General features: G+C 42.7%; 2 long non-coding RNA genes across 2 annotated transcripts in view; one reads left to right on the top strand and one right to left on the bottom strand.

Annotated features, from left to right (window-relative positions):
* The window catches only part of LOC128352484 (uncharacterized), a 115,063-nt gene extending 94,714 nt beyond the window's left edge, over positions 1–20,349 (top strand). Inside the window, exons 2-3 of the long non-coding RNA XR_008320439.1 lie at positions 2,739–2,842; positions 19,101–20,349. This is a non-coding gene — a long non-coding RNA (uncharacterized LOC128352484). The remainder of the gene's footprint in view (positions 1–2,738; positions 2,843–19,100) is intronic.
* Positions 1,109–12,796, bottom strand: LOC128352486 (uncharacterized). The gene is made up of 4 exons (XR_008320441.1): positions 12,672–12,796; positions 10,548–10,663; positions 4,699–4,776; positions 1,109–1,229 (listed from the first exon to the last, which is right to left on the bottom strand). It is a non-coding gene; the product is annotated as an uncharacterized LOC128352486 (long non-coding RNA).
* Positions 20,350–23,738: the final 3,389 nt, after the last annotated feature.

The raw sequence follows: 23,738 nt of genomic DNA, 5'->3' as shown, positions 1-23,738 counted from the left end.
AATTATGAATGGTGCAGAAAGCATGGGTAGGGAGAAGTTTTTCTCTCTCGCACACAACACGAGAACCAAGGGCCATCTCATGAAACTGATTGTCAGGAAATGTAGGACCAACAAATGGAAGTACTTTTTCACACCACACATAATCAACCTTTGGAATTATCTGCTTTGACACAGGATGTGGTGATGGCCACTTGAATGGCTTTAAGCAGGGCCTATATGTCCACTAATGGTACAGTGGGGAAATGACTTGACTAGCAAGCCAGAGGTTGCCGGTTTGAATCCCCACTGGTATGTTTCCCAGACTATATCGGGCAACAGCAATATAGGAAGATGCTGAAAGGCATTAATTCATACTGTGCAGGAGATGGCAATGGTAAACCCCTCCTGTATTCTACCAAAGACAACCACATGACTCTGTGGTCGCCAGGAGTCAACACTGACTCGACAGCACACTTTACCTTTATACAATTTCATACCTCCAGGTTCAGAGGCAGGATGGCTTTGAATACCAGTCACATGACAGCATGCTCTTCCCTGAGCTGCCCCATCCCCCCAAGGGGAATACCGAAGTGTGCTCACATGTAGTCTCCCATTCAAATGCACACCAGAGTGGACCCTGCTCAGCAAAGGGGACAAGGACAATGCTTGCTTGCTATCAAAATACCATCTCTCCTCTCCATGTACAATTTTATTCCCAGGTACATATTACAAAGTTAGTGTTGCTGTTGTTTTAAATTAAAACTAATATTACAGTCTTAAGTACTCTCTCTCCTGGAAGTTCCATTTACTTGACTTCCATATAATGTATGTCCAAGTAGGGCTGATTTGTATCATTCATTCATTCATTCATTCATTCACTCACTCTATTCTATTCTATTCTATTCTATTCTATTCTATTCTCTCTTTCTTTCAGGTAAATTAATGGCAGTTTAAAATATTCAAAATCTAAACTATAGATGAGAAATATGCTGGGATACAAAATTACAGGGAGAACAAAAAAACAAAACAAAACTGGGGAAAATCAACCAGAACAGATGGTTTGCCACTGAATTACCTCCAAAGATAGAGCCAACAACTCCAGAAACACAGAGATCCATTCTGAACATTGATGATCTGGAACCACAGAACCGATTTTCTCCAGAATTTCTAGAACTGGTTTGGAGTTTAATAAATTCATAATCTTTTTTTGTGTATATTGTGTCTCTCTGAGTGCACTGCACTATGGAATCCTGTAGAATGGTGTTCATGATATTTCAATAAGGCTACCAGATTTTTGAAACAACACTTGGTGAACATCAGCAACATCTCTGCTTCCAAGAAACTATGCTTAACTGGTTCAAGAGTAAATCATTATTCTTACCTCTAAGGCTGGATTCAGCTATAGTAATAACATACCTAACTTTACAGGGTTAAATAGAGACCATGTTTGTGGCAGAGAGAAAAACATGACATGGGTGACAGATATAATGATTTAAAAAACTATATATCTCATCTTTGGCATAATTCGGTGTTTTGTTTCCTTACAAGCCAAGAAGCTGATTAATCATTCTAAGTGATGCTCTGTAGTCAAAGGATTTATAGAAATCTATCCTCTCCAACCCAACTGTAGTTTTACAGAGCAGCCATGTGTTTGAACTTTGCAAAGTGTTGAAAACCTCTTCTGTCTCAAAGCAAATGTTTATTCATTTAGAGTGGTTGTGAGGGAGATTGAGTTACTCGGATGGAGAGATCCGATCCACATGTCAGTGCAGTTGTGACCCTTTATGCAAGTGTCCTTTACTGCTTGTGTGATTCTTCAGCTGGTTTAGTCAAGAGCTTGGTAAGTTGTTCCACCTGTTCCCTCAAGGCAGAGAGGTGTCAATTCATTTTCTCTCTTTCTTTGCCCTCCAGCGGCATTATCTAGGGAAGCTTTTAGGAAAGCTCTCCACCTCGCTAGAGATTACTTTTTCTTCACATTTCCGCCTCTGATGACACTGTAGTGCCTGGAAATTACAGCACCTTCAAGCAGTCTGTCACAGATACTTGGCTGAACACATATTTTGCTTTTACACAAATGATTCCCTTGTTATTTAACCTTGTAAAACAATCTTGGAGTCTGCAGATGCAGGGTGGCCTTGATTTAAAGCTCCCTCTGAATGAACTATAAGGAACCATCCATAGGAAAGACTATCTAGTTACAATTATTGCTCCATAAAATTGCTTTAATTACTTACATGTGTTGAAATAATTGGACCATGGTTTATCATTTGTTACCAGCTCCTGCTCAAACTTTTTGTAATTAACTTAGGTTAGAAAAAATTGTTTAGGATGAAGAAATTAGTTAATTGCTTACTTGAATGCCCCATTATAATCCCTGCTGTTTAAATGTATTAGATTTAACAAGTGATTGACTGAAATGTTGAAATTAAACATAGATTGTTTTTCAAACTCCTTGTAGTTCTGGGAGCAAATGTACTTCAGTGTTAGAGGTTCTTTAAAAAACCATAAATAATTATTATAGAAACTAATTTAAACAGGATCAAGACTGCAGCAAATCAATGAGCTAACGTTGGAAAAGTTAAATGAAATGGACTAGACTGATGGAAAAATGTTTTCTAATAACTAGAGATTTGCCCTCAAGTAACTAGACAGGACAGCACAAGCTGTCTACGTTTTTATACAGCACCTGAAAGTAGGCAAGGAGGGACATTATTATTTATTAACAATAATTGCATTTTTATCCCACTGTTCCTCCAAAGAGCTAATGGCAACACACAAAATTCAACTCTATGAGCCGTGACAGCAGCTGAGAAAAATACCAGGAGGGCACCGAAAGGGCAAAGTGCACTCTGCGGGGGGCCAGGTGAGCTTTGTTTTACATGCTAGATTTCTGAAAGAGAATTAACTGCATATTTTGCATGGATGCTCACAAGTTGCCGTTATTTTCCAAGTTCAAATAAGAGTGTGACAGAGGTCTCAGACTTGGGTCCCCAGATGCTGTTGGACTACAACTCCCATTATCCTAAGAATTCAGCCATTGTGGCTGGGGATGATGGGAGTCACAGTACAACTTGAGAATCACCTATGAGTGGAAAGGTCTGACTCTTTGCCCCACACTGATTACCCAACCAAAAGCATCACATCAGATGTAGGTTTTCCCTTCCACAGCTAATAGCAGCTTTGAGAGTCTATTTGGATCAGGAGGGAAAGACCTCTTTTCCCCCTAAGCTGCAGTTCAAGCAATGTTCTATGATTGTTTAAGAAAGAAAACAATATGGGGAGTTCCCATCACAACACTCCAATGTAAAGTCTAGTTTGGTCCTGTTGATAAAGCAGTTCAGCCTAGAACTTGTGGATATCCAAATCCTCCAGCCTATTGTTAATTGGTGGTTCTCTCTTGGAGAGAATGAGAACTGAGTAACACTAAATTTCAATGACAAAGTCACCTAGAATCTCATGGGAAATGACTGGATTTTTGAAAGTAAAAGGAAGTGTCTAGTAAGGAGATAGAGAGAGGATATAACCCCTTTGTGGGTTGTTGCCATTTTCCTGAATCTTTGGGGATAGAAAAGAGGACTGGGAAGCACAGAGAAGCATTCATAGTCCATCCCATGGAGAGTGGTTAAAAGAAAACTCCGTAATATAAAAAGTTATATTGGTGCCTGCTCTTTTACACCATCATGTTACATTTAGACACAGGGACAAGAGAATCTGTATTATTTTTCCTCTTTGGTGAGATGCTGTATATAGAAAAATGTTTATATTCTGGGATTCACTGAATAGTCTGGGAGCACCCAAGGTTAGAGTATTGTGGGGGCTAAGCAGGCATGCACCCAGGGGCAGATCTACGATTGAGCAAACATGTGCAATGAACGCAGGTCACCAGTAGGGGTACCTGCACCCAGATTTCCAACTTAAATAATGATTTCCCCATAGGAAACAAGGAAATTCAAAAATATTAATAACTCCTGAATGGCTGGGCAGAAATTTCATGGTGCTCCTACATAATTGTAGGATTAAATGAGTAGATGTTCAAGGAAATCAATCCAATCATTGGTTTTTAATTATTTTTTTTAAATTAAAAATCATTAAAAATCAACAGATGGACTGATCTCTTTGAACATCCATGCATTTAATACTAACATTACGTGCTACTCCCAAATTGATTTTGAGAACTTTCTGCCTAGCCTTTCTGGAGTTATTACACAGGATGCAAAAAAATGGGGAGTACAACTCTTTTTATATGAAGACAAGCAACAATTTCCTGCAAATGAGGCTTGAATGATGAATTCAATTCCAGAACTCTTAAAAACTTTCTGCCATGAAACAAAGCAGTTATTACACTTTTTAACAGTTTCAGAAACCATTAAAAATCAAGTAAATCAATATCCTTGAAAATGTACATGCTTCTGTAATTGGTCTGAAAAAGCCAGTGGGTAAAAAAGGAACCAAGCAGCCATTTCCATTAGCAATAAATGACTTCCATCTCAAGGCTCTCTTTCCACGTTAGTGATGTTTTACGTGTCACAGCAATTTTCATGTTCCTTACCTCACACCAGACTTATTGATATGAGTTTGTTGTTTTCTTAAGCTTGTGGGAAAGCATGGATTGTATCATGCTTTTCAAGCCAAGCTACTTCCTGCAAATAAAGATTACCCTCCATCCAGTTATCTGCACAAGTCTGTCCCCATGCAAGACAAAGGTGTATTTTTACTTACCTTGGATAAGTATTTCTTTTTCTCTTGAGAGAACAGGTAGATTGCAGTTCCTTGTAAACTAGAAAATTACCTTTCATTCTGCAAAACAGTAATCAAAATGGTCAGATTAAAGTTTAACCATGATAGATAGAGGCTATTCACATGATGGTAGAAAATCGGGCTAGCCTCTGCTTTCTTTGGCAACTGCTGCGAGCCCAGTGGTTCTTAAGCAGGTCACCCACTTATCCATGACAGAGCCAGCAGTCTTGTGGGCAGCTGCTGAGACCGCCCAGAGCAGACTGACTGCTTGTCTGCGGGGAGAGTGGGTTAAGCCAGGTGGCTCCCACTGATCGTAGGAACCGCCTCATATTCTGTGATTGGCTTGAAAAGGCCAGTGGGTCAGGAAAGAAACCAAGTAGCCATTTTCTTTGGCAAGAGAGGACTTACCTCTTAAAGACTTATCTCCATGTTAGTGGTGACCACCTGTGATCTTTTACACTTCCTCCTTCCTGACATAGTGCAACATCATCAGACTTTTTGTTATGAGTTTGTTGTTTTCTTAAACTGATTGAAAACCAAGCATTTCAAACCAGGCCATTTCCTGTTAATATAGCACATTATAATGTTGTTGCCTCTTATTCTCTAGGAAAGAAAACAAATGGCTGCTTTCTTCATCAATAAGCATTGCCTCTGTGTTGGTGATGTTAATATCTGAAGCTTGTCACTTCCCTTTTTCTGAAACAGTGCTACGAGTTACATTCCTTACTTTGCATCAGGCATCTCCAAACTGCGGCCCTCCAGATGTTGCTGAACTACAACTCCCAGCATCCCTAGACACAATTTTTTGTGGCTGGGTATGCTGGAAGTTGTAGTTCAGCAACATCTGGAGGGCTGCAGTTTGGGGATGCCTGATGCAAAGTAAGGAATGTAACTTGTAGCACTGTTTCAGAAAAAGGGAAGTGACAAGCTTGCAGCATAATTTTTAACTTGCGGCATGATTTTTGTTCTGAGTTTATTTTCTTTAACTTGGCGGAATCCATTATTTTCCTTCAGCTTTTCCAGATGATTTCCAAAATGAAAGCTGTCTTATTTTTGTTCATTCGTCCATAGTTTCTTGTTCAAGTTGGTCTATTTCCAGGGTGAAGATTCTTCTCCAGGCAACATAGTATACTTTCCCCTACTGCCTCTAGAAAAGCCTTGGCAAAGGTTATTGACAGAGCCAAACAAAGAAAGGGGGCAAAAGATTTGGGATTTAGTGATGATACTTGTCTCATCTGCTAGATCACTTGGTTTCAAACTGCTTCCAGCCATTGCAAATTCCTGTACTAGAACAGAAAGATACTTCTTACCTGGCAGCCTGACCACTCATTTGTATATTTAAAAGGAGCACAACCGCTTTGCCATGATTATCCCATCTATTCTTGGGATAGGAAGAGGAGAACCAAGCTGTCCCTGTGAGATGCTGCTTCTTCTCTTGCATCCTGCACACCTTGATAACTAAAGCTTGGTGATGGAGCTTTAGCCATTACTAAGCAGACAATGAATGCATCATAATAGAGAAGCCATGGGCAATGTCATAATTGCCAGAGGTGGAGGCAAAGTGTCATCCTTCAGCACTGGGGAGAGATGTAGCTGGTGAGCACCAGTCTACACTTCAAACATATATATGTTTTATACCAGTCCTATCCTGGGAGTTCTAGTTTGGAAACTCCGAATAATTCTCAGAGGGAAATTATCTTATGGGGCCCACATTCTCTTCTTGCACACAGGCCCCTTCCGACTTGTTACATGACTGTGTGTACCTAAGCAGACCCTGTGATAAGTAGGCAATAGGAGTCTCATGTAAGAGTCTCATCATTAACAAAAAAATGTTACACCAGTCTGTAAGCTGAACTGAAAATTCTACTAGAAGTAATTGAAGGTTCAAGGGGAGAGAAACAACAGGAGAAATTTCAGGGGTGAGCAAGAAATGTGAATTCCCCCCCCCCACCCTAAAATTCTGAGGAAGAGGCTTACCACTACTGTGGTGGCAACAGCAGCTGGGTTTTCCCCCTTCTGCTTATGCTATGCCTTGCAGGCAGTGACAGAAGCAGTTCTGGAAATGCAAGGCCTCTTCCTGGCAGCCAGCTCAATTGGGCTGCCATTTTGTTCCTGGAAAGGCACTGGAATCATGCAGCATCATGATGTACCATAATTCTGAGGGAACTTCCAGGAGAAAGAAGACAGCTGGATAGAACTGACCACCAGGAAGAAGTCTACCATTTCCAATGATGCTTCTGTCACTATCTGCAAAGGCATAGAATATACAGGAGGGGGAGGATGATGATGATGATTAGTTTCTGCAAAACCAATGGTCTCTTCATTACTAACACATTCTTCAAAGTGGCACCTATACACATGGACATCATCAGATGGAGTATACAGAAATCAAATTGATTACATTATTCATGCAAGGAGATAGAAGAACTCAGTTATAACAGCAAAGATGTGGCTGGGGGCAGATTGTGGAACAGATCATGAACTGCTCATGTGCAAGTTCCAAGTCAAGCTAAAGCAGAAAAACAAAGCTATCCAGATTCCACGATATGATCTTGAGAATGTACCCACCATTTTCAAGGAAAACATCAGGAACCTCTTTGAAATTCTGAACCTCATTGCTAGGGAACTAGAGGAACTATGGAATGAAATCAAGGAAGTTGTTGACAAATGTGAAAAGAGACTGCCAAAGACCAAGAAGCAGAAGAAAGCAAAATGAATGTCAAAACAGATAGTGGAAATTGCCAAGAAGAGGAGAGAAGCCAAAGTGAAGAAGGATAAAGACCTCAGGAAGGAACTTAATAGGGAATTTCAGAAAGCTGTTAGAAGAGACAAGGAGCAGTACAATGACATATGTACTCCAAGGACATATGTAAAGACCCTGAGGATGGAAAGAGACAAGGAAAAACAAGGAAAGTTTTCCAAAAGATCTCTGAACTCAGGAGGTTCCAACCATGAATTGGTATGTTAAGGGATGCCAAAGGACTGATAGTAACTGATTCTGAGAAGATCAAACCGAGATGGAAGGAGTATAAAGAGAATCTGTACAGCAGGGACATTAACATCCAAGATACTCTAGAAGATATTCCCTACTTGCAAGAACCTCTAGTATGGGAAGATGAAGTTAGATCAGCACTCCAGTCATTACCAAGTCGGAAGGCTACAGGAATTGATGGAATAGCTACAGAAATATGGCAAGCAACAGAAGAAGAATCAGTCAAGGTTCTAACCAAACTATGCCAGCAAATTTGGAGAATGACACAGTGGCCAACAGACTGGAAGAGGTCAGTCTACATACCCATACCAAAGAAAGGAGACTTAACAGATTGCTCAAACCATCGCACAATATCCTTAATCTCACATTGCTAGCAAAATAATGCTCAGGAACATCCAACGCAGATTAGAGCCCTACATGGAAAGGGAAATGCTGGGTCTTCAAGCTGGTTTCAGAAAAAGCCAAGGAACAAGAGACATCATTGCTGATGCACACTGGATAATTGAGAAAGCCAAGGAATACCAAGAATAAAAAAAACAAGAGAATGTGCTTTATCGACTACAATAAGTCTTCAATAGTGTCGACCATGTCGAGTTGTGGAATAGGAAAATGGGCATCCCAGAACATCTCATTGTTCCCATGAGAAACCTATACACAGGACAGGAAACCACAGTCCAGACAGAATATGGTGAAACAAACTGGTTCCATATCGGCAAAGGAGTAAGACAAGGCTGTATACTTTCTCCTTATTTATTCAATTTATATGCTGAACGTATACTGAGAGAAGCTGGATTGGAAGAAGATGAGCATGGTTTTAAAGTCAGAGGAATAAACATCACTAACCTGCACTACACTGATGACACTACTCTGATAGCTGAGAATGCGGATGATCTGCAAGCTCTAGTAATGAAAGTCAAGGAGCACAATGAACAAATGGGACTATAACTAAATGTAAAGAAGACTAAACTAATGGCAAAGGGTACAGCAAACAGCCTCCAAATTAATAATGCGAAGACCCAGCTCCCTTGAGAAGTCGCATAATGCTGGGAAAGATTGAAGGAAAGAGAAAAAGAGGACAAGGTGGATGGACTAGATTAGGACAGCAATGAATGCACCACTGCAAAATCTTAAAGGCCAAGTTGAAGACAGATCATCCTGGAAAGAATTTATCTTTGTGGTGCTAAGAGTCGACACCAACTTGACGGCACTTAATCAATCAGCCAATCAATCAATCAAAATGGCCACAGCCATTTTCCCTGGAAGTCCCCTCAAAATAATGCTATGTCATTAGTTTGGGGATGGGCCCATAGTTCAGTAGTAGAGCATTTTCTTTGCAAAGTTCCAGGTTCAATCCTTGGTGCCTTCAGGTTGGACTGGGAAAGACTCCTGCTTGAAACCTTGGAGAGCCACTGCCAGTCAGTGTAAACAAATACTGAGCTAGATGGACCAAGGGTCTGACTCGGTAGAAGGCAGCTTCCTGTGTTCCTATTACAGAGCATAATTCCCTGGGCATTCAGGGAAAATATTGGTGATTGGAAAGAACAATTGCTCTTCCAGTGCTGCACCCCCACTCCTCACAGAAACACAGCATAAATAACACCTGCCAGCAACAAATAAGAAGTCATCCTCATGAAACATTAAGAATTTCTTGCCCTGATTCCCAAACACACCCCAAACCCAAAAGTGAGGCCTCTTTGGATCAGTTTTAGTCACAACATATGTCATTCCAAGGGCATTTCTGAGCAAAAATTGTGACTGTCAGTGAGCTGAGAAATTTCTCAGCATCTCTTAGGGCCCCCTGAAAATCACCTACTCCCCTCATACCACCAGTTTCACTAGCTGAGGAGTTAGTGGCAAAATTGGGATGGGAGTCTCAGATCAACCCTATAGCCTGACTATAGTCCTTTTCCCTACCCAGAAATCACTTATAATATATTGTTGGGCGGTGTGGGGCGGGGGGGACAGAGAAGGTGAAGGGATGTAGGTGAAAGAAGGAAACTCCTAATGGGCTAGAGAGCGAATATGGTCTCTTGGATGGACAGAACCAGTTCTGCAATGCTTTAGATATTATACTCCAGTAGTGTCATGCGAAGTCCACTGGGTGGCACTGCAATCAAACAATTAAAGAAAATGACTCCAACATCCTAATATATACACAACATGCCTAAAAGGGTATCTCAGAGGATTCAGGATTTCTAGGGAATTAATGGTAAAGTACTGGGAAAGTGCCAATTTCAAAATACGACTACAGAATTTTCTACTTATCATTACATATGTATCCTCAGGATAACCTAATGTAGTGTTCCCCCATTATATTCCCCAAAGAATTCTATAACTCCTTGCTGTTTGGGACTGTGCTCTGGTGCAGTGACATTATCAGACCACAGCCAGCCTGGAGTTGGGTAGGCACTGCTGGCTAAGATAGGCCAGCAGCAGCTGGTATGCAGGGGAATGTGTGTTGGGAGTGGCAGCTGTGGTGGTGGAGGTGGCAGGTGGCATGAAGGTGGCAGGTGGCAGGAGCCATGAAATCAGGCGGTGGCTGTCCGCCTCCCCAAATCTTGCCCCAGAGCCACCTTCAGCCCCACTATGCCCTATAGCCAAGGCCAGATCATGGTCAATTCAGTGGAAGACTGTATACTTTTCGGATGTGGTAACAGAACTACAAAAGATACTTTTGCCACAGCTGCTGCAAAATACCCAAATATTCTGATATTATTAAATTACAGCTGCAATCCACGCATCATTTGTTATTACTAATAATACTGATCATAAACTTTATTGAATTACTTGTCTTGCTCTACAACTCCTTATTCACTAATTCCTCATATTTATGTCTCACCATTCCTCCAAGGAACTCCAGCTAGTTGCCATATTCATGGGCTTGATCCCACTGATTACTTTGTCTGAAGCTCTAATTCTTAAGTTCACTTGGATTCCACTGTTTATATATGATAACTGTGGATACAGAAAAGTAAATGTGAAAAATGATCTCTTCTAGTTACTTGGGTGTAGTTAATATTAACAACATCACCTGATTATGTGAATATAGCTTTTGAAGCAACCCTATTCAGGGTTTTTAATTACTGCAATTGTTTAATTGTTTAAACATGTTTTTAAATTGTTAATTGTTGTTATATATATTTTTTTTAATTTTTGTTTTAGCCCTTTACTGTTTTAATGGTTTGTTTTAATTGTAAACCGCCCTGAGCCATTTTGGAAGGGTGGTATAAAAATCAAACAAACAAACAAACAAACAAACAAACAAATATTATGACACTTATGTTGTCCCTGAACTACTGCCTTTTTAGTTAAACCATAGTAGCCCCATAAAATCCAGATAGTTTATGCTGGTCTTCATACCAAAACGTTTACCATTTAGCAATGGTCAATATGGCAATATTTATACTCTTTCAGAGGCAACAAAGTACAAATACTAGGTGTCTGTACACTTTATAGGTTTTGAGATCAGGTAGCATAAAGCTACAGTAATTAGTTTCTTCAATGGAAACTAAAGCTTGTCCAAACTCTGTATAAAAGGATCTTATTAGTAAGTTAGTTTTAAATAACTTTCTGGATATCCAAAGCTGCATGCTCCAAGTAACTGACCCAGATACCTTGCTGACCAGTGCTGTTCCTTCATTGGATGAGGAAGACAGACCAGACCAGTCAGAACAATTTTCATGCCAATAAACAAGAGAGAGGTAGCCAGGAGCTATAATAGGGTACATGGATCCCAAGAACGTGCATAGCCCTGCCTCCTGGCAGGTCAATATGCAATGGGCCACCTTACGCGTTCACTGACACAGTTCTCCTCTGCCCATTACAGTGCTGCTTCCTGTTCATCCCCAGTGGTGCCATCTGGCTGGTAGGAGCACACCATAGCTGGGGGGGGGGGAGGCCACCGCCATTGTTGACACCCATGGCTGTCCTTAGAGAACCCTGGCAGGGTGCAAGGCCTGAAGCAAATCATCTAGTGCAGGGCCCCTTCCAGTTAATTCTAATGGGGGTTAAAAGAGTGGGGCCCAGGGCAGTTGCCCTGCTTGCCATGCCCTAAGGGCAGCCCCACTGACACCACCACTGGGAGAATGAGCACACGAAGACCAGGGTAGGGAGTGCCCATGAGAACACAGGCCACCTAGAACCTCCCTACACCACTGGAGGTGGCAGAGTGGTATTTGGCAGCTGTGTAATACAGAACGCTGAATACATCTATCATCCCCAGATGGATGGCCTGCTGAACGGTTCAATGAGTTCCTCAAGACAATGCTTGGGAAGGATGCCAAAGACACCCTGCTCAGTGGGACTTCTGTCTAATCCACTGCTCTTTGCAGTACAAGAGACACCCCAGCCCCTAGGGTATGCCCTTTTTGAACTCTTGTTTGGGAGGAAACCTGGGGGCACCCTTTGCTTTTAGCAGCAGGTGACTGAGGCCTGAGGACCCTCTAGGAAATATCCCTCACATGTACAACTCGTAGTTAGGGAGGAGTCTGAAAGATGTTCACGATACAGTCACGCAACACTTGAAATGAGCCCAGGAAACCCAAAGGTAGTATTATGAAAAGAAAGCTAAAGATTGTTGGTCCCAGGTTGGTGAGAATGACTTAGTCTGGGGGTTTGTATTCCCTGGCAGAAGACAAAATCTTGGGTAAAATCTTGAAAGTGTTGGGCCCCATTAATTATGAGGCTCAGTGTAGGAACTGGTGTTTCCAGGCTTGGTGGCTGTATGTGAACCACTTGAAGTGATGGTATTCACAAGAGCCTAGCCAAATGTCTGCCTGTTTACCAGCAGACCACTAGGCCTCCTTACCCAAAGGCAAACTCCCCTGGAGTGTGGAAGAAGGCAGAGGATACCCCAGAGATACCTTTGATGGGTGACAAACTTGATACCCCTGAGAGACACCCTGTAACATCCTTCTTACAGTAGGAGGAGTTCTTATCTATGGCCAAAGTGGGCAGTGCTCACCTTTAAATCTCTGTCAGCCATGTTGTCTCTGCCTCCATTTTGTGTACCTACTGCCTCCCTCTGTTGTCCCCTGCTGTCTTGCCTGCAGGTGGCTGCTGCTGTAAGAGTTGTGAGGTGGGCAACAGTAGTACCAACTTCAAAGGATAAATGAAAAGCCCCAAATCTGTTAAAATATTAATATTAATAAAGCAGGAGCCAATAAGCATGCTCACCTTTGTTTTTGCAAAGTGGGCAGTCCTAGAACCACCCTACAAACCTAGGCTGGTTGACTCTTCAGGCAGACAATCAGAGCACATGGGAGTGGGGGGAAGACTTTTTATTTCAAGTACACAGAAGAAACCAATCATTATTTTGGTTAGAGAGCAGGCAGGCTGATTGGCTGCTGGTAAGTCTGATCTTTTGCTGCCTTCTTTGTTTCTGTTTGTTTGGAGGGGAGGAATGCCACCTCTACTTTCTCTCCCTTGCTCTTGCTCCCTTCTGCCCCCTTTCTGCCTTTTGTTTCTCCTTTCTGCTTTTCTGCCTTTTAACCTTGCCCTTTGCCCCAGCTTTTCTGCTTTCCCCTGGTTTGTGCTGTGCCAATGGGCTTGGAGAAATAGGATCCTTCTTTTTTTTTTCTCCCTCCCTTCTTTCTTGCCCCATCTCTCTCTGTGTGCTCCCCCTCTTTCTCACTTTCTTCCCCCTCTGAAAGCAAATGAAGTTAGTTTATACAGCACTTCTCTTGAGACTCCTTCTTCTTACTCAATATACTGCCCACACTGATCAGCAGTAAATTTCTAGGGTCTCAGATAGGGGTCTCCCACCTCAAAATTGGTGATGCCAGGGATTGAACCTAGGGCTTTCTGATCAGTATGCAAAGCATTATGGCCCATTCCCAAAATGACATGCCATAAAATAATGGAAGGAACAGCAAGCTGTAAGACTGGACTAATTAGATTTGAAACTGGCATAAGAAGTCAGAAAGTTATTTTAGGGCAGATAAATGGACTTCTGAATCTAAACTGCTTTTCAAATAATTGCATAAGTGGCTAGTTACTTTGCATGTCAGTGTGGTGTGGAGAAGGAATGTATTCTACTAGAAGTAAAATAATTTAAAAATCCATTTGCTATGCAGAGAGCTTACCAGTCCTGTCCCCCCGCCACCCGCCAGATTGTAACCAGTATCTGTAACATTAATATGTTCACTGAGGGTTATGGTTCATTAGGTAAGGATTAAGGAAGTGATTTCTATTTTTTTAAAAGTGTTGCTTATTAGGATGCACACCCAGGCTAAGTGGTGATGAGCATCCAATAAAGGCAGAAAGTGACACCCAACCCAGCTGTTCATCAGGCATGGACTAGGGAGAGTGTGTCCCCATGCATCTTTGCTTCCCATGGTGTCCTCTAAGTTGCAAGAAATGGTTCATAAGCTGCAGCAAGCATCACTGAAAAACCTGTGGGTTTTCTGTTATTAATATATGCATTTTTTTTTTTTACACAGGCAGGCATAGCTTCCCTTGGAAGTTCAGAATTTTACTTTTACTTTTATTTTTATTTTTTCAATTTCTATACCACCCTTCCAAAAATGGCTCAGGGTGGTTTACACAGAGAAATAATAAATAAATAAGATGGAGAATGCATTTGTCCTCCACTTTCATAGCTAGTCTCTGCTTTACCTGTAGCTTAAATAGATTTGTTTACTTTTACATGTCTAGTCTGTGCTTCTTCCAAGAAGCCCAGAGTGGGACATATGGTTACATTTATCCTCCCAATAGCCCTATGAGAAAGTTATGCTAAGAGATAAGTGACTGTCCCAGAGTCACCCAGTGAGTTTCAAGGCTGAATGGGGATTTGAAATTGGATTTCCCCAGTCTAGTCCAGCATGCTAACCACTGTACCACTCTGGCTCAGAGTTCTTTCTTGTCATTTTTTATTAGTAGTGGTAGACTTTTTTTAATAAAATAATAATCAGGCAGACAGAGCTGCCCTGGTGACCTCAGAATGCATTTACTCTCTACAGAAGCAGGCTGGTCTGTACTTTACTTATGACTTGTACAGTTCTTTTCCTGTGTATGCTTGTGTTTTGATCCTGCCATGTTACATAAAAATCATGTGACTGTAGTCTTGTTGAGCACTATAAAGCAATGGATGTTTTCCATAATTCTCTGTATCTCCGCTGATGAGCAATTGAGATTTTAAAAAGAAAATTTCAAAATTTTATTCCTTTTAATTTTTCTTATTTTTATGTTAGTTCTCTTCATTTTTGTATTTCTCTTCTGTACTCCAGGGCCCCCTGGAGAATGGCTATTGTTGGTGATGCCTTTTTTACTGATGGGAGAAATGGGCAGATTATTTCAACAGTGACTGGTTTTGGGAATTATAGTGGGGGGAGGAGGGTCTGTTCTTCTAACAGGGGAAAGTCATGCCACTTGAGTTGGGCTCTCTCCTTTGTCCCCTCCTCCTCTCCTTCGGGTCCTAGTGATCAGATTGTAGCCTCCCATGGTCTCAGGATGCTGTTGTTTATTGCCAGATCTGTCTGTAATAAATCTTCTTCCATCTTTGATCTCCTTTTAGATGAACAGGCAGATTTGGCTTGCATCACTGAGACCTGGTTAGATCCGGATGGGAATGTTCCCCTCACTGAGATGTGTCCACCTGGCTTCTCTGTGTTTCATCTAGGGATGTGCAAAAAATTTCGGGCAGAGAACGATCTGTGCCCGAAACGAACAATTTCAGGTGATTCGGGGCCGAACCGAATCACCCCCGATGTCCCCCGAATTTTTTCGGGCATGAGCCGAATCACCTGAATTTCGGGCACAAAAAATTCGGGTGATTCGATTCATGATTGATTTTTGGCGATTTTTTAAAGTTTTAGTGACTTTGGGGCAGTTTGGGGGCATAGCATGGGATCTGGGCAAAAAGAGTGGGGTGGGGTGGTAGAGCCTAATAGGTGCAGGCTACCACCCCAATTTCAGGGGGATTGGGCAAAGGGCTGATTTTTGGTAAATTTCTGAAATTTTCATGTCTTTGGGGCAGATTGGGGCATATTGGGGCAGAAAGTGGGGCCTGGGGCAGAATAGTGGGGTGGGGTGGTAGTGCCTAATGGGTGCAGGCTACCACCCCAATTTCAGGGGGTTTGGACAAAGGGGTGATTTTTTGAGAATTTTTGAAGTTTTGGTGACTTTGGGGCAGTTTGGGGGAAGAAAGTGGATCTGCCCCAAAAGAGTGGGGTGGAGTGGTAGTGCCTAATGGGTGGAGGCTACCACACCAATTTCAGGGGGATTGGGCAGAGGGCTGATTTTTTGAGAATTTTTGAAGTTTGGGTGTCTTTGGGGCAGATTGGGGGCAGAAAGTGGATCTGCCCCAAAGGAGTGGGGTGGGCTGGTCGATAGTGCCTAATGGCTGGAGGCTACCACCCATCCCCAATTTAAGAGTGATTGGGCAGAGGGGGGAATTTTGGTGAATTTATTTTTATGAGGTTTGTCTTCATAAGGTGAAGTGTGCTAAATTGATTACTTCCTCATATTATTCATAGTAAAGGAAAGTGTGAAAAAGTGAAAGTGGGGTCATGAGAGTTGTTTAACTGAAAAAAATCTCATTTGCTATGATAGAATGAGAATTCACACCTCAGAAGTTTTTTCTGAGGTGTGAATTCTCATTATATCATAGCAAATGAGATTTTTTTCCCCTCTGCCCAATCCCCCTGAAATTGGTATGGTAGCCTCCACCCATTAGGCACTACCACACCACACCACTCTTTTGGGGCAGATCCACTTTCTGCCCCCAAACTGCCCCAAAGTCACCAAAACTTCAAAAATTCTCAAAAAATCACCCCTTTGTCCAAACCCCCTGAAATTGGGGTGGTAGCCTGCACCCATTAGGCACTACCACCCCACCCCACTATTCTGCCCCAGGCCCCACTTTCTGCCCCAATATGCCCCAATCTGCCCCAAAGACATGAAAATTTCAGAAATTTACCAAAAATCAGCCCTTTGCCCAATCCTCCTGAAACTGGGGTGGTAGCCTGCACCCATTAGGCACTACCACCCCACCCCACTCCTTTTGCTCAAATCCCATGCTATGCCCCCGAACTGCCCCAAAGTCACTAAAACTTTAAAAATTCACAAAAAATCAGGACTTTGCCCAATCCCCCTGAAATTGGGGTGGTAGACTCTACCCATTGGGCACTACCACCCCACCCCAAAATTTTGCCCCTGGGCCCCTTTTTACCCCCCTGAATCAATTCGGATTCGGATTTGGATTAAATCCGAATCCGAACCGAATCAAGGGTGATTCGGGTGACCCAGATTCGGGCACAAAACAGAACGGGGGTGATTCGGCTCGGGTCCGAGCCAAATCACCCAAAAATCCGAATTGCACACCCCTAGTTTCATCATCCCCACGAGGTCACAGTCGGGGGTGATGGTGTCGCGATGATTTTTAAAGATCTTATGTTGATCAGGGGCCCTATCCCACAGGTGACGGGGTGCGAATGTCTTTCTATAAGTCTGGGTCGACGTGACAAACTTGTGCTTCTCCTGATTTATCGACTTCCTCGTTGTCCATCTGCTGCCCTTTCCGAGCTCCTTGATTTGGTATCAGGCCTGGTGATTATGACCCCTAGACTTATGGTTCTGGGGGATTTCAATCTTCCAGCACGTGATGGGGGTTTGATGGTTCGGGAGTTCATAAGCCCTATGGCTACCATGGGCTTGTCTCAGATCATTTCGGGCCCGACTCATGTGGGTGGACATACCTTGGACTTGGTTTATCTTTGGGGGCAATGTCAGGCAGATCTGGTCATGGAAAATATTGTCATTTCTCCCCTGCCATGGTCCAATCATTTTCTGATTAATATGCAGATTGCAGTGGCCCCCTGTCTCTACTGGGACAGCACTACAACATGGATGGTCCGCCCCAGGTGCCTCATGGATCCTGTCGGATTCCAGGAGGCTCTTGGGGACATTCCTTGCAATCTGGTAGGCGTTTCTCCATCACAGCTCATGGCCACGAGGGCATTAGATTAAATTGCCCCCAAGCGTCCTCTTATGGTTCATGGATCCCGGCTCCCTTGGTTCTCTGAGGAGTTTAGGGAGATGAAACAGACCAAAAGACGCTTAGAACATGGTTGGAGGAAAACTGGTGCTGAAGATGACCGAATACAACTACTTGCTTATATTCGGGAATATTCTAGGACGATAAGAGTGGCGAAATTCCACTATTTCTTCGCTCTTATCGCATCAGCTGGCTCTCATCCAGCGGCCTTATTTCGGATTACCCACTCCCTTCTCAGGAGAGAGGAGCCGGTAGATGTTCAATCTGGCTGCTGTGATCAATTTGCTCAATTCTTTGCTGATAAAGTCACCCATCTTCGGCTAGAGTTGGACTCTACTTCTGTAGGATCTGATCAGATAGAGGAGATTCCGCCCTGTGATGTTATATGGGACACCTTTGAGTTGGTTGAGGATATGGACATGATTCTCTCAGGTATGGGTGCAGCAACATATTGCTTGGACCCTTGTCCCTCTTAGCTGGTTAAAACAGCTGGTGGGAATGTTAATTCTTGGCTACGGGAGTTGGTGAACTCCTTGTTACATGAGGGTTTCATACCAGCAGCCCTTAAAGAGGCGATAGTTTGCCCTCACTTGAAGAAACCCTCCCTGGACCCTGAGGTCCTTGACAACTATAGGCCGATCTCCAACCTCCCTTTTGTAGCAAAGGTCTTAGAGAGGGTTGTATGTGCCCAGCTTGAGAGGGTCTTAGAGGAAACTGGCTATCTTAATTCTTATTACCTGGTATCCATTGCCCTGAAAGCACTGGGAGAAAGATAGGTAGCACTTATGCTACATCTTGATGTCATAGAAGTTTTCCACAGTGACTGGCAAAGCCTTACACTCTTGGTACCTAAGCTAGATAGGTTCATCTAATGATTTTATGGAAGTAAAGGTGATGCATATCCTATGCTCTGAACCTCTTAATAGGCCAACTAGGAGAGGCCCAATTCCTCTCAGTCTTACAAAATATCAGCTCCTCTTTCTCTGGGTTCAAGACCAGAGTGGCTTTTGCCACTCCACAGGGACTCGTCCATTTTATAATGATACCCTTTGGGCTGCATGGGGCAGGAGTAACATTTCAAAAATTGACTGACACCATCATTCATCCTTGGCAGGCTTTCACTCTAGCCTATTCGGATTGTTAGACCCTCCTGGGAAAGACACTTATGTCACCTCTATAAGATCCTGTCAGCCATGCAAGGCTATGCATAAAGAGGAAGAAAAGGCATTCTTAGCATTGGGGAGTTGAAATTAGGTTAGCTGGTGGGACAGGGTATTATTTGGTATCTTCTGGAAAATATTATCCCTGGTGGATGTCTTCTCCTGCCCACTGACCAAGAAACAGCAGCACAGATTCCTAGGGTTAGCAGGCTATTATACTGTGGTTGTTTTATTCCAGGTTCACATTCCTCACCAATCCTTTGACATATCCATGATGCAAGAATCTATCAAACCAACTATGCTGGACTCCAACTTGTGACCATGCATTTGCTCTTGCAAATTAAGGCCATGCAAATTAAAATAATGTTTTAATGTTGACTCTCATCCTGCAGATTTTGACTTTCTGACAGTCTCTGAAGGAACGAGGCCTAACCTCCTCTTTTTGTATATAAGAGTTTAAGTTGCAATTGCCTTGCTTATTCCCTGTGTTAAGAAGGCTGTGTAGGGGTCAAAGGTTCACAGCTCCTGTTCTATAGTTTGGTGTTGGAGGGATAAGAATTTAACTGTTAAAATTATGGTGGGAAGTGGAACTGAGACCCTAGCAGTATCTACTCTTAGTTGCAATGTCTCATAGTGACCACTGGGGGCTTTAAGGTCATGGATAAAAAGTATGGGACTCGTCCCCTCTGTTCTCACAGCGTTTGTACTCTCCATTTTGTCTCTCCCTGAGATGGCTGCTATTTAGTCTCTCACCCCTTTCAACCTTAAGCACAGCTTTCTATTTATTTGTAACTTCTAAATAAATCCTTCTTGTTCTTCAAACTTAAAGAACTGTCTCCAGACCTCCTGCTTGGCTGAGTTCTAACCATACTGGCTTTATTCTACTAATAGAGGTTAAACTGCCATTCATCTCCTAAATTGATTGGGGGTATATATAGGAAAGTTAGAGAATATAAGGATGCTGCCTTCAGCAGAGCTTAGTGCAGAGCCAGTTGGAGAGCTGAAGAGAGTGCAGTACAAGTTGGAGAACTGAAGAGTCAGAGTCAGAAGGAATCGGAATGAAGATCAAGTGGACATTAGAGCTTGAAAGAATTGCAGAGCTGGAGTGAGAAAGAAGAACTGAAAAGAGTTGCTGATAAAGAGGGCTGAAAAATTACTAGGAGAGAGTCAATCTTTCCGGAGAACTGAATCACTCACCAGCAGTCTGGGACTGAAACCCCAGAAACTGTGAAATGAGAGCAGGACCTAAGGCTAAACAAGGGACAAGCCAGGTTTGCTGGAGAAACTGACGTGATTGCAAAAGACTCTGGGTAAGGTCTCTGAAGTTAGAGTCCAGTGTTAGAAAGGTCAGTTTGGATGCATTTTGATCACATTTTATTTCTTCCTTGTGCTCATTTGGTTGCTGTTTTGGTATTAAATTTTCCAAAGGAACTATTGTTTTAAATTGAACTGTTTTCAAAGTAAAATTTCTTGTTTGTATTTAAAAATCTGTAGCGTCTTTTTCCCCCCCACCCCATGCCTAAAGCCTTCACCACACTAAATTGTCAATACAACAGAATTTGGAAGGCTGTTTTCAGTAGACTCAGCCAGAGAAAGCCTAAATGTCTACTTTGTGACAATGGTTAAACTTAACAAATTGTTCTAGTAAGAACTGATCAGCCTACTTTCCTTTCACTGTTTCTACAACTGGACTAAATTTGGTGCAAATCGAGGTCCACAAGTTAGATCTCTTGCTCCTCAAATGTTCATTTGTCCGCCATCTTGGATTGGGGTGGATGTTATCATGACAAACAACACCACTGAGGTGTTCCTGTGTGTCACTCACTACAGCTGTTCCAAATTTGGTTCTAATTGGTTAGACTGTCCACAAGTTAGTGCACTTGAGCCTCCAAAGTTTACATGCCCACCATCTTGAATAGGGGTGGCTGACATCATCACAAACTTCACCACTGAGGTTCCTTATGTGTTCCTACAGCTGTAGCAAATTTGGTTCAAATCAGTTAAGTGCTTCACAAGTTAGCCCACTTGTGCCTAAAAAGTTTACGTTTGCCATCTTGGTTCGGGGTGGATGACATCATCACAAACTACGACGTTGAGGTGTCCCTATGTGTCACTCTCTGCAAGTGTTCCTAATTTTGTGTAATTGGTAAGACAGCCCACAAATAATAATAATAATTATTATTATTATTATTTCTTGTTTACACAGTCAGACAGGTGTTATTGACTGGTTTGTTTTATCCAGACATCGAGTCCTTCCCAAGGACCTGGGATGCCAGAATTTTATTGTCAATTGTTATAGATATTGTCGCAGAATATAGGCTGTTCCCAGTAAAGCTGCTTTTTGTAATTGGCTGATGTGATTTCTGTGGCCCCTATGGTGTTGAGGTGCTCTTCAAGGTCTTTTGGAACTGCACCCAGGGCGCCAATTACCACTGGGATTATTTTGGTCTTTTTCTGCCACAGCCTTTCAATTTCAATTTGTAGATCTTTGTACTTGGTGATTTTTTCTATTTCTTTTTCTTCTATTCTGCTATCCCCTGGTATTGCTATGTCGATTATTTATTTATTTATTTAACACATTTTAATACCGCCAAAAATGCAAGTTCTCTGGGCAGTTTACAAAACAATAAAAACAGCCAATAAAAGATTAAAACATTTCAACAACTATAATTAAAAGTTAAAACTATTAAAACACAAAACACAATTAAAACAGTATCTAATTAAAAGCCTGGATGAACAAATTGTCTTGACTGCCCTTTTAAAAGTTGTAAGAGATAGAGAGGCTCTTATTTCAGCTGGAAGTGTGTTCCAAAGCCTCAGGGCAGCAATAGAGAAGGCCCATCCTCAAGTAGCCACCAGATGAGCTGGTGGCAACTGCAGACGAATCTCTCCAGATGATCTCAATGGGTGGTGTGGTTCATCGCAAAGAAGACGTTCTCTTAAATTCACCTGATTGTGCCTCAGATGTTCACATGGCTGCCATCTTGAACTGAACTGGATTACATCATCACACACCACACCTTTTGGGCATCCCTATGTGTCCCTACAGCTGTAGCAAATTTGGTTCAAATCAGTTCGGCTCTTCACAAGTTAGCCCACTTGCAACTCAAAGGTTTATGCATCTGCCATCTTGTTTTGGGATGTATGACATCATCACAAACTATGTCATTGAGGTGTCCCTACAACTGTATCCAATTTGTTTCATCCAGGCGTTGCGAAGTTGATGGGGGGGGAGGGACACACACACAAAATGTTGGCTGATCTCATAAGCCTACTGGAAAGTAGGCTAAAAATAACAGAGCTGGTTGAGACTGGGCTGTGACACATGGTGGCAGCATGGTGTGATCTGTGACACAGCTTTTTAATGTTTTTTACAGACAAATGCACAGGTCACCAGCTTGGGGACCATGTTATTTTAAGGACAGGTGGGATGCAAACAGTCCTCTATATCAGCTTTAACCTCCTGCCAGCTGAATGTGGTTGAAAGGGTAGCCTTGGCTGTGAAATGTTCTATAGCAACACTTCAATAATACTTGACTAACAACTGGGGATGTGCAAACAGGTTCAACGTCGAACGCGTTCGATGTCGAACCTGTTCGGTTTCACTATCTGGGGTCGAACCAAACCACACACACACACTCACACCCCAACTGTTCGGGAGGGGGGTGTTGCAGTAAGTATATATATATATATATAAATTTTAACTTGCCCCCTCTGGGGGAGTTGCTTGAGGCAATGGGGGGGTGTCCGAAGAGGTTCCCCCTCCCCACAAATATCGCTCCCCTGTTAACTGGGCAAAGAGGCACCTTTTAAATGTGGTGATTCTCTTTATTTAGCAGGGGGAGAGTAACTGGCCCTATCCACCCCCCAGCACAATATCTCTAGTGACTGTTGCTGGTGTCTGTCTTATGTTTCTTTTTAGATTGTGAGCCCTTGGGGACAGGTATCCATCTTATATATTATTTCTCTGTGTAAACAGACCTGAGCCATTTTTGGAAGGGTGGTATAGAAATAGAATAAATAATCCAATAGAGTTCCAAGAAGCCTTGGAGGAATTTAATGTTGGCTCTGCCAGTGATCCTGTTGATGCCCTGGTGGAGAACTGGAACAGCAAGCTCACTGGGGCAGTAGACATGATTGTACCTAAGCATCCTCTCCGACCCGCTTCAAAATTGGCCCCTTGGTATACGGAAGAACTAAGGGGGCTGAAGCGGCGAGGCAGACTGGAGCACAAGTGGAGGAAGACTCGACTCGAATCTGACAGATTACAACATAGAGCACATTTGAAGATCTATGCTCTGGCAATACGGGCAGCAAATAAGTGATTCTTTTCGGCCCATATTGCATCCACAAGTTCACATCCAGCAGAGTTGTCCAGGGTGGTGAGAGGGCTAGTGAGTGCCTCTCCTCCCTTGAATCAGAATTTGGAACCATCTATTACCCGCTGTTATGTGTTTAATGATTTCTTTGTGGATAAAATCTCTCATATTTGGGCCAACTTGGATTTAGACCCCACAATTACTGGAGTGTCTGAATTGGAGGTGTCCAGTGACTCCTCTTATGTGATTAGTCTGGATCAGTTTCAGTTTGTGACTCGTGAGGATGTGGACAAGCTGCTTGGAGCGATGCGGCCTACCACCTGTTCTCTTGACCCTTGCCCGACGTGGCTAATACTATCTGGCAGGGAGGTTGTTGTAGAAGGCCTAGTAGAGATCATAAATGCTTCTCTGAGGGAGGCCAGGATGCCTCCTTGTCTTAAGAAGGCAATTATTAGACCACTTCTGAAGAAGCCTGCCCTGGATTCCTCAGAGTTGAGCAACTATAGGCCTGTCTCCAACCTTCTGTGGCTGGGCAAGGTAATTGAGAGGGTGGTGGC

This window comes from Hemicordylus capensis, chromosome 3 (genome assembly GCF_027244095.1).
Source record: "Hemicordylus capensis ecotype Gifberg chromosome 3, rHemCap1.1.pri, whole genome shotgun sequence".
NCBI lineage: Eukaryota > Metazoa > Chordata > Lepidosauria > Squamata > Cordylidae > Hemicordylus > Hemicordylus capensis.
This window is presented reverse-complemented; position numbering and strand designations above follow the sequence as displayed.